This window comes from Salvelinus sp. IW2-2015, linkage group LG28, assembly GCF_002910315.2.
Source record: "Salvelinus sp. IW2-2015 linkage group LG28, ASM291031v2, whole genome shotgun sequence".
NCBI lineage: Eukaryota > Metazoa > Chordata > Actinopteri > Salmoniformes > Salmonidae > Salvelinus > Salvelinus sp. IW2-2015.
The window spans coordinates 10,330,725-10,340,634 of NC_036868.1; the positions used below are offsets into that span (position 1 = coordinate 10,330,725).

At 39.7% G+C, this 9,910-nt stretch overlaps 3 pseudogenes; all 3 read right to left on the bottom strand.

Annotated features, from left to right (window-relative positions):
• Window positions 1–2,232: 2,232 nt before the first annotated feature.
• LOC111954408 (trace amine-associated receptor 13c-like) lies at window positions 2,233–3,862 on the bottom strand (annotated as a pseudogene).
• Window positions 3,863–6,304: 2,442 nt separating this feature from the next.
• Window positions 6,305–7,231, bottom strand: LOC111954084 (trace amine-associated receptor 13c-like; annotated as a pseudogene).
• A 675-nt stretch (window positions 7,232–7,906) lies between these two features.
• Window positions 7,907–9,042, bottom strand: LOC111954404 (trace amine-associated receptor 1-like; annotated as a pseudogene).
• Between the last annotated feature and the right edge of the window lie 868 nt (window positions 9,043–9,910).

The window sequence follows — 9,910 nt, forward strand, 5'->3', positions numbered from 1 at the left end:
TACAGTGCACATGGAAAGTATTCAGACCCCTTGACTTTTTCCACATTTTGTTATGCTACAGCCTTATTCTAAAATGGATAAAATAAATGTTTCCCGTCATCAATCTACACACAATACCCCACAATGACAAAGCAAAAACAGTTTTGGGGAATTTTCTGCCCCCCAAAACAAAAAACAACTGAAATATCACATTTACATAAATATTCACACCCTTTACTCAGTACTTTGTTAAAGCACCTTTGGCAGCGATTACAGCCTCGAGTCTTCTTGAGTATAACACTACACGATTGGCACACCTGTATTTGGGGGGTTTCTCCCATTCTTTTCTGCAGATCCTCTCAAGCTCTGTCAGGTTGGATGGGGAGCGTCGATGCACAGCTATTTTCAAGTTTCTCCAGTGACGTTCGATCGGGTTCAAGTCCGGGCTCTGGCTGGGCCACTTAAGGACATTCAGAGACTTCGCCCGGAGTCACTCGTGCATTGCCTTGGCTGTGTGCTTAGGGTCGTTGTCCTGTTGGAAGGTGAACTTTCATCCCAGTCTGAGGTCCTGAGCGCTCTGGAGCAGGTTTTCAAGGATCTTTCTGTACTTTGCTCTGTTCATCTTATCCTCAATCCTGACCAATCTCCTGGTCCCTGCTGCTGAAAAACATCCCCACAGCATGATGCTGCCACCACCATGCTTCACCGTAAGGATGGCATTGGCCAGGTGATGAGCCGTGCCTGGTTTGCTCCAGATGTTACGCTTGGCATTCATGCCAAATAGTTCAATTTTGGTTTCATCAGACCAGAGAATTTTGTTTCTCATGGTCTGTGAGTCCTTTAGGTGCCTTTTGGCAAACTCCAAGCCGGCTGTCATGTGCCTTTTACTGAGGAGTGGCTTGCGCCTGGCCACTCTACCATAAAGGCCTGATTGGTGGAGTGCTGCAGAGATGTTTGTCCTTCTGGAAGGTTCTCCCATCTCCACAGATGAACTCTGGAGCTCTGTCAGAATGACCATCAGGTTCTTGGTCACCTCCCTGACCAAGGCCCTGACCAAGGCCCTTCTCCCCCAATTGCTCAGCTCTAGGAAGAGTCTTGGTGGTTCCAATCTTCCTCCCTTTAAGAATGATGGAGGCCATTGTGTTCTTGGGGACCTTCAATGCTGCAGAAATGTTTTGGTACCCTTCCCCAGATCTGTGCCCCGACACAATCCTGTCTCAGAGCTCTTCGGACATTTCCTTCAACCTCATGGCTTGGTTTTTGCTCTGACATCCACTGTCAACTGTGGGACCTTATATAGACAGGTGTGTGCCTTTCCAAATCATGTCCAATCAATTGAATTTACCACAAGGTGGACTCCAATCAAGCTGAGAAACATCTCAATGATGATCAATGGAAACAGGATGCACTGAGCTCAATTTCGAGTCTCATAGCAAAGGGTCTGAATACTTATGTAAATAAGCTATTTATGTTTTTTATTTTGTATAAATTAGCAAAGATTTCTGAAACTTGTTTTCGCTTTGTCATTATGGAGTATTGTGTGTAGATGATGAGGATAAAAAAAAAATCAATTGTAGAATAAGACTGTAATGTAACAACATTTGGAAAAATTGTGGGGGGGGGGGGGTCAGAATAGTTCTGAATACACTATGTATTTATGTATGTATGTACTAGATATGGGAGTGGAGAGACTACAGTATCTCATTAGTGAATATTGCTGGATTTCCTGTGGATAGGTCCTACTGCAGTCTCCCCATGTTCAAATAAAATGTTATTAAATTGCTTTTGAATCCTATAACCCTGTGGCTGATGGTTTAAAAAAGGACTAACAGCAAGGCAAATATTTGTCGCTTATTTGTCAGTACCGGTTTTGGACATATTTATTTGAACAATTGTATTATTGAACAATAGGTTTGAAATTATTTCCAGAAATGATCATTCTATACCCCTTCCTGAACCAACTGTAAAATAATGCATACACCATGGGATTCATAGTTCAATTCCGATATCCATCCTCATAAATGTTAACAGACAAAACTGGTGGGGTAAAGTAACTAATAAAGGGATCAATGCATTGGAGACTGTTGGAGATAAATGGTGTCCAGAATTATGAAATACCCTCATAATGATACCAAGTGTTTTGGTGGCCTTTCTCTGTGATTTGCCTACAAGAGTTCTGATTGGTTGTACCATGAATTGAGTGTGCCTTTCTCTGTGCTATAAGGAAAATCTTTAGGTAGATGCTAATCATCCCTACTCCTGGGATGTAGAATGAGATCACTGAAGACAGGGTACTCAATACTTGTGAAACAAAAGAACCACACAGGCAACATTATTTTAGGAAAACTTCCAATTCCCCAAATATTGCACTCTTGCTTCCTGATCTGCATGTCATGCTTTTCAGTCACATGATCCACTCTATGCTCTGCTTTACAGCAAAGATCACATTTCAAACGGGCTCAAACCTGGGTACTTGCTGTTTTAGTTCAACATCAGCCATTAGACCAAAAACTGTTTAGCTCAACAGCAGCCATTAGATCAAAGATGATTGAGTTAAAAGAAAATCCAATGATACATTTTGTGTTCTTTATGAAAATGTATTCTAAGGTAGGCCTGTGCCACTTTCAAAATATAATCAAATGTAAATAAAAGAGATAGAAAGGATTTATAAGTTAAACACAGTTACACGAAAAGACCTGGCAAGTATTGACAGCAGTAGAATGAGCAGAAGAGGTTTTGTCAAATGCTTCTCTTCATTTGCCTCCTTGAACACATTATCAAATGTGGCCACGTCACTGTTTAGGTTTTAAAAGTTAAGTGCATACTGTTCACACACAGTTTTGAATTATGTTAATGTAGCTTTACAATACATCATGTAGTAGCAAATACATTTATATAGGAAGAATTTCTATTGAATATTTTCAATGTGACAATGAGATTAAGACATTTCCGAAACCATGGATAAAACAGTGCATAGATGATTGGATTTGCAGTAGAATTAAAGTAACCCAGCCAGATAAACATTCAAAGAGAATAGGTGGTGTGCTAAAGTTTGTGTATGGATCAACTATGGAATTAACAAAGAAAGGCAACCAGCAAAAGATGAAAACACCCACCACAATGCCTAAAGTTTTAGCTGTTTCCGCTCTGACCGTTTAGACACCACACCTCTACCTCCCTCATTGGAATTATTTTGGCTGTCTTCAATCTTCCTTAGATGTTCTTTTTGCCACAAAAATATTTTGGTATACAAACCACCATTACAGAGCATGGAAAGAAAAAGGCTATCATATGTGTCTAGGGCGCCCCACAGAGCATTAAGGAAAGATTACAATTCCCAGGCAGTATATGGATGCAATGAATTCATCCAGTCCTCTTACATTTGCTTTTGAATATAGTAGGCCATAGGAGTACAATGCAGCAACGGCCCACCTGGCAAAAACCATGAGCCATGCAATTGGTATTGTAATCTTGGTGGAATAGCGAAGTGGACTGCACACAGCCTCATATCGATCTATGGCTATGAATACCAGGTGGAAAATTGAAACAGATGTGAGGAACATATCAAAACTAGAATGCAGCAAACAAAAAGCATCTCCAAAGTACCAGCAGCCCTCCACAGCCCTTATTGTACTAAAAGGCATCACAGTCACTCCAAGCAGCAGGTCTGCAACTGCCAAAGACATTATAAGCATGTTAGTTGGCGTGTGGAGCTGTTTAATGTGAGCAATGGAGATAATGACCACACCGTTCCCTAGAATAGTGACCAGCATACCTGAAACAAACAAAAAGTATAAAGCAATTTGAACTCCTTCACTGAAAATTTCTCTGGTGCAGGAGGCATTTGATTCTGGATAACAGAACATCTTTGGATCCAGATGTTGATGAGATGAGAAATCCATTGCCAAAAACAAAAAGACATTCAAGTTAGAGCTGATCACTTGCTACTGTAGTCACAGGTGCAGGTGTGTGAGTGGTGCTGAATCCAGCACAGTCTCTTGAAGAATGACAGAGTTTATATACTGTATTGGACATATTTTGGCACACCCTTTCCCAGTTACAAGCCAGTTATAAATAGGTTACATGATTTACATCTGTTTATATTATATGTGTATGTTCAAGTAATGTATACCAACAGTATGATAGTGACTAAGATAATGATGTCATGAGCTCGAAGTTCATTTCGGCCACACAACACAGACTTACTGTTCCAGCAATAGGCACTAGGAGGAGACAAAGAACACTAGTCAACAAGGTGACAGGCACAAGTATCACAAGCATTGAAACACATTTATTTCAGGCAAACAGCTTTATTTGAAACAGGTTAAAGCAGCGATTGTTACAGTTTCACTCAAGCTTTAAAACTTTGAGTTGCATAACTGTCACATGTTACATCCCACAAACATTCATATATTTATTTGAACACCACATCATACAATGTCAACTGAAACTTTACTCAGAATAATCTAAATCTACAAGAACCCCTGTGAAAGATGTGACCACTGATGATGATTCTCAAAGCCCTCCTGACCAAGGCACTTCTCCCCCACATTGCTCAGCTCTAGGAAGAATCTTGGTGGTTCAATCTTCCTCCCTTTAAGAATGATGGAGGCCATTGTGTTCTTGGGGACCTTCAATGCTGCAGTAATGTTTGGTACCCTTCCCCAGGTCTGTGCCTTGACACAATCCTGTCTCAGAGCTCTTCGGACTTTTCCTTCGACCTCATGTCTTGGTTTTTGCTCTGACATCCACTGTCAACTGTGGGACCTTATATAGACAGGTGTGTGCCTTTCCAATCATGTCCATAATTGAATTTACCACAGGTGACTCCAATCAAGCTGTAGAAACATCTCAATGATGATCAATGGAAACAGGATGCACATGAGCTCAATTTCGAGTCCTCATAGCAAAGGGTCTGAATACTTATGTAAATAAGCTATTTATGTTTGTTATTTTGTAAATTAGCAAAAGATTTCTGAACTTGTTTTCGCTTTGTCATTATGGAAGTATTGTGTGTAGATGATGAGGATAAAAAAAAATCAATTGTAGAATAAGACTGTTAATGTAACAACATTTGGAAAAATTGTGTGGGGGGGGGGGGGGTTCAGAATAGTTTCTGAATACACTATGTATTTATGTATGTATGTACTAGATATGGGAGTGGAGAGACTACAGTATCTCATTAGTGAATATTGCTGGATTTCCTGTTGGATAGGTCTACTGCAGTCTCCCCATGTTCAAATAAAATGTTATTAAATTGCTTTTGAATCCTATAACCCTGTGGCTGATGGTTTAAAAAAAGGACTAACAGCAAGGCAAATATTTGTCACACTTATTTGTCAGTACCGGTTTTGGACATATTTATTTGAACAATTGTATTATTGAACAATAGGTTTGAAATATATTTCCAGAAATGATCATTCTATACCCCTTCCTGAACCAACTGTAAAATAATGCATACACCATGGGATTCATAGTTCAATTCGATATCCAATCCTCATAAATGTTACAGACAAACTGGGTGGGTAAAGTAACTAATAAAGGGATCAATGCATTGGAGACTGTTGGAGATAAAATGGTGTCCAGAATTATAGAAATACCCTCATAATGATACCAAGTGTTTTTGGTGGCCTTTCTCTGTGATTTGCCTACAGAGTTCTGATTGGTTGTACCATGAATTGAGTGTGCCTTTCTCTGTGCTATAAGGAAATCTTTAGGTAGATGCTAATCATCCCTACTCCTGGGATGTAGAATGAGATCACTGAAGACAGGGTACTCAATACTTGTGAAACAAAAGAACCACACAGGCAACATATTTATAGGAAAACTTCCAATTCCCCAAATATTGCACTCTGCTTCCTGATCTGCATGTCATGCTTTTCAGTCACATGATCCACTCTATGCTCTGCTTTACAGCAAAGATCACATTTCAAACGGGCTCAAACCTGGGTACCTGCTGTTTTAGTTCAACATCAGCCATTAGACCAAAAACTGTTTAGCTCAACAGCAAGCCATTAGATCAAAGATGATTGAGTTAAAAGAAAATCCAATGATACATTTTGTGTTCTTTATGAAAATGTATTCTAAGGTAGGCCTGTGCCACTTTCAAAATATAATCAAATGTAAATAAAAGAGATAGAAAAGGATTTATAAGTTAAACACAGTTACACGAAAAGACCTGGCAAGTATTGCAGCAGTAGAATGAGCAGAAGAGTTTTGTCAAATGCTTCTCTTCATTTGCCTCCTTGAACACATTATCAATGTGGCCACGTCACTGTTTAGGTTTTAAAAGTTAAGTGCATACTGTTCACACACAGTTTTTGAATTATGTTAATGTAGCTTTACAATACATCATGTAGTAGCAAATACATTTATTAGGAAGAATTTCTATTGAATATTTCAATGTGACAATGAGATTAAGACATTTCCGAAACCATGGATAAAACAGTGCATAGATGATTGGATTTGCAGTAGAATTAAAGTAACCCAGCCAGATAAACACTTCAAAGAGAATAGGTGGTGTGCTAAAGTTTGTGTATGGATCAACTATGGAATTAAAAAGAAAGGCAACCAGCAAAAGATGAAAACACCCACCACAATGCCTAAAGTTTTAGCTGCTTTCCGCTCTGACCGTTTAGACACCACACCTCTACCTCCCTCATTGGAATTATTTTGGCTGTCTTCAATCTTCCTTAGATGTTCTTTGCCACCAAAAATATTTTGGTATACAAACCCACCATTACAGAGCATGGAAAGAAAAAGGCTATCAATGTGTCTAGGGCGCCCCACAGAGCATTAAGGAAAAGATTACAACTTCCCAGGCAGTATATGGATGCAATGAATTCATCCAGTCCTCTTACATTTGCTTTTGAATATAGTAGGCCATAGGAGTACAATGCAGCAACGGCCCAACTGGCAAAAACCATGAGCCATGCAATTGGTATTGTAATCTTGGTGGAATAGCGAAGTGGACTGCACACAGCCTCATATCGATCTATGGCTATGAATACCAGGTGGAAAATTGAAACAGATGTGAGGAACATATCAAAACTAGAATGCAGCAAACAAAAAGCATCTCCAAAGTACCAGCAGCCCTCCCAAGCCCTTATTGTACTAAAGGCATCACAGTCACTCCAAGCAGCAGGTCTGCAACTGCCAAAGACATTATAAGCATGTTAGTTGGCGTGTGGAGCTGTTTAATGTGAGCAATGGAGATAATGACCACACCGTTCCCTAGAATAGTGACCAGCATACCTGAAACAAACAAAAAGTATAAAGCAATTTGAACTCCTTCACTGAAAATTTCTCTGGTGCAGAGGCAGTTTGATTCTGGATAACAGAACATCTTTGGATCCAGATGTTGATGAGATGAGAATCCATTGCCAAAACAAAAAGACATTCAAGTTAGAGCTGATCACTTGCTACTGTAGTCACAGGTGCAGGTGTGTGAGTGGTGCTGATCCAGCACAGTCTTCTTAGAAGAATGACAGGTTTATATACTGTATTGGACATATTTTGGGCACACCCCTTTCCCAGCTACAAGCCAGTTATAATAGGTTACATGATTTACATCTGTTTATATTATATGTGTATGTTCAAGTAATGTATACCAACAGTATGATAGTGTACTAAGATAATGATGTCATGAGCTCGAAGTTCATTTCGGCCACACACACAGACTTACTGTTCCAGCAATAGGCATAGGAGGAGACAAAGAACACTAGTCAACAAGGTGCAGGCACAAGTATCACAAGCATTGAAACACATTTATTTCAGGCAAACAGCTTTATTTGAAACAGGTTAAAAGCAGCGATTGTTACAGTTTCACTCAAGCTTTAACTTTGAGTTGCATAACTGCACATGTTACATCCCACAACAATTCATATTATTTATTTTGAACACACATCATACAATGTCAACTGAAACTTTACTCAGAATACAATCTAAATCTACAAGAACGCCGCTGTGAAAGATGTGACCACTGATGATGATTCTCAAAGCCCTCCTGAACCAAGTGTAAAAGAAAGCATAGACAATAGGGTTAAAAGCAGAGTTCAAATATCCAAACCAAACCAGGGTATCCCCCAACAGCGGGGGGATAGAGTACTCTATGAAAGGGTCAATGATGAGGCACAAGGAAAAGGGACTCCAGCAGATTAGAAACACTCCAACTACTATTGCAAGAATATTTGCCCCTCGTCTTTCTCTACGTCCAGAGTCTGCCTCTTTAAACTGACRAGATAAATCTTTAATGGACCTGGCCTGAGCCCTGGCAACCCAATATATCTTGGAATATATACAAATCAAGATCRTGCCTGGGATGTAAAAACWGAAGGAGGATRCTACTACAGCYGCCACTGGACTAAAGAACACCTGACAGCCTCCAATGCACTTGACATGTGTTTCATAGAAATCCTCCCTGCCTTTCAGATTGATCTCAGGGAAGATCATTCCATAAGMAAAAATGGCAGGGACCAGCCAACTGGTGGTGATCATGATCAATACAGTGTTATTGGTGATGATCAGTCTGTATGATAGTGGCCTGCAGACAGCAAAGTAACGGTCAATGGAGATGAAGGATAGATGGAAGATGGAGGATGTGCTCAGCATAATATCAGTGCTGGTGTGGAGCTTACACAGAAACCCTCCTAGGTACCAACAGCCCTGGACAGAGCGCACAGCACTGCACGGCATTACAAACACTCCCAGAAGGAGGTCACACACAGCCAGGGAGACGAGCAGTTGGTTTACGGAGGTTTGGAGCTGCTTGAAGTGTGCAATGGAGGTGATGACCAGAAGGTTCCCAATAACAGTCACCAATATGGCCAACACCATCGATGTGAACATCGGAACCTGAACGCTCAGGGGTCGAGCAAACCTCACACACGATCCACTCAAAGACTCGTAGCAGAAAAGAGTCTGTGATTTCACAGTACTGTTGAGGTTTGAAGTATTTGAGAAGTCCATTCTACCTGGTGTTTTAGGCCTAGAGACAAGGAACAATTTGATCACATCTTTAAATGTGTTTTTCAACATTTTTCATGTTTTCATCGGTCATCTACATTTTTGTTTGCAAAAATTAACTGGACTTACTTTCAATGAAAGTTTTGCAAGAATAGTGTTACTGTAACAGACGGAACACTGAACTGCTAGTCCAAAACGTTGTCTGAGTGAGATTATTGAGCTTCTGAAAATACAACACATCCTGCTGATAATGCTTCCCATCGGAATCCAGTTTATTTCTAAAAATAACACAAATGAGGACAATGCACTTGAGGGAAAAATGGCTATGGTAACACATTCCCATATAAATAGTAAGCCATTATTATCTTCATGAAATAGTTACACATTTAATAAACACAGTTTTTATCAAACTTTTATACTATATATTCATAGTATGTAAATGTAATCCTGCAACTTGAACAACTACTTCCATACGTAACTATCAACATTTTCACATACCATAAGTTAATGAAGCAAAATTATGAAAGCATCAAATAGTCATATGCGGTTCTTGTTTGAAAGGTCACAAAGAAAGAAAATAGTGTTGGAATGTCATCTTTCTTATTCTTGTTCCTTTGAAAATACAAAAAAGTAGTATGACTAAAACCTCAAACCCATACTCACCTTAATATCTACAAATATTGTGCATGTATTTCATTAGTTCTCAGCAATCAATACCTCAATCCGTATGTGTCCATGGGAAGCACTCAGAACGAAAGGTGGTTGATTTTGAGCTCTGGTCAGGATCCTTTCAGCTGGGGGAAACAAAGAGACAAGTAAACACTGTAGTCATGTTGACTTGTTGAACAATTGGTTATGAAATGATGGTGTGTWATATAGATCATGCATATGAAAAGTTTAATCTCACCTAATGATAGTCAGCAAACCATGCACGACCTCCTTCAGTCTCAGGCTCTACAAGCACCTA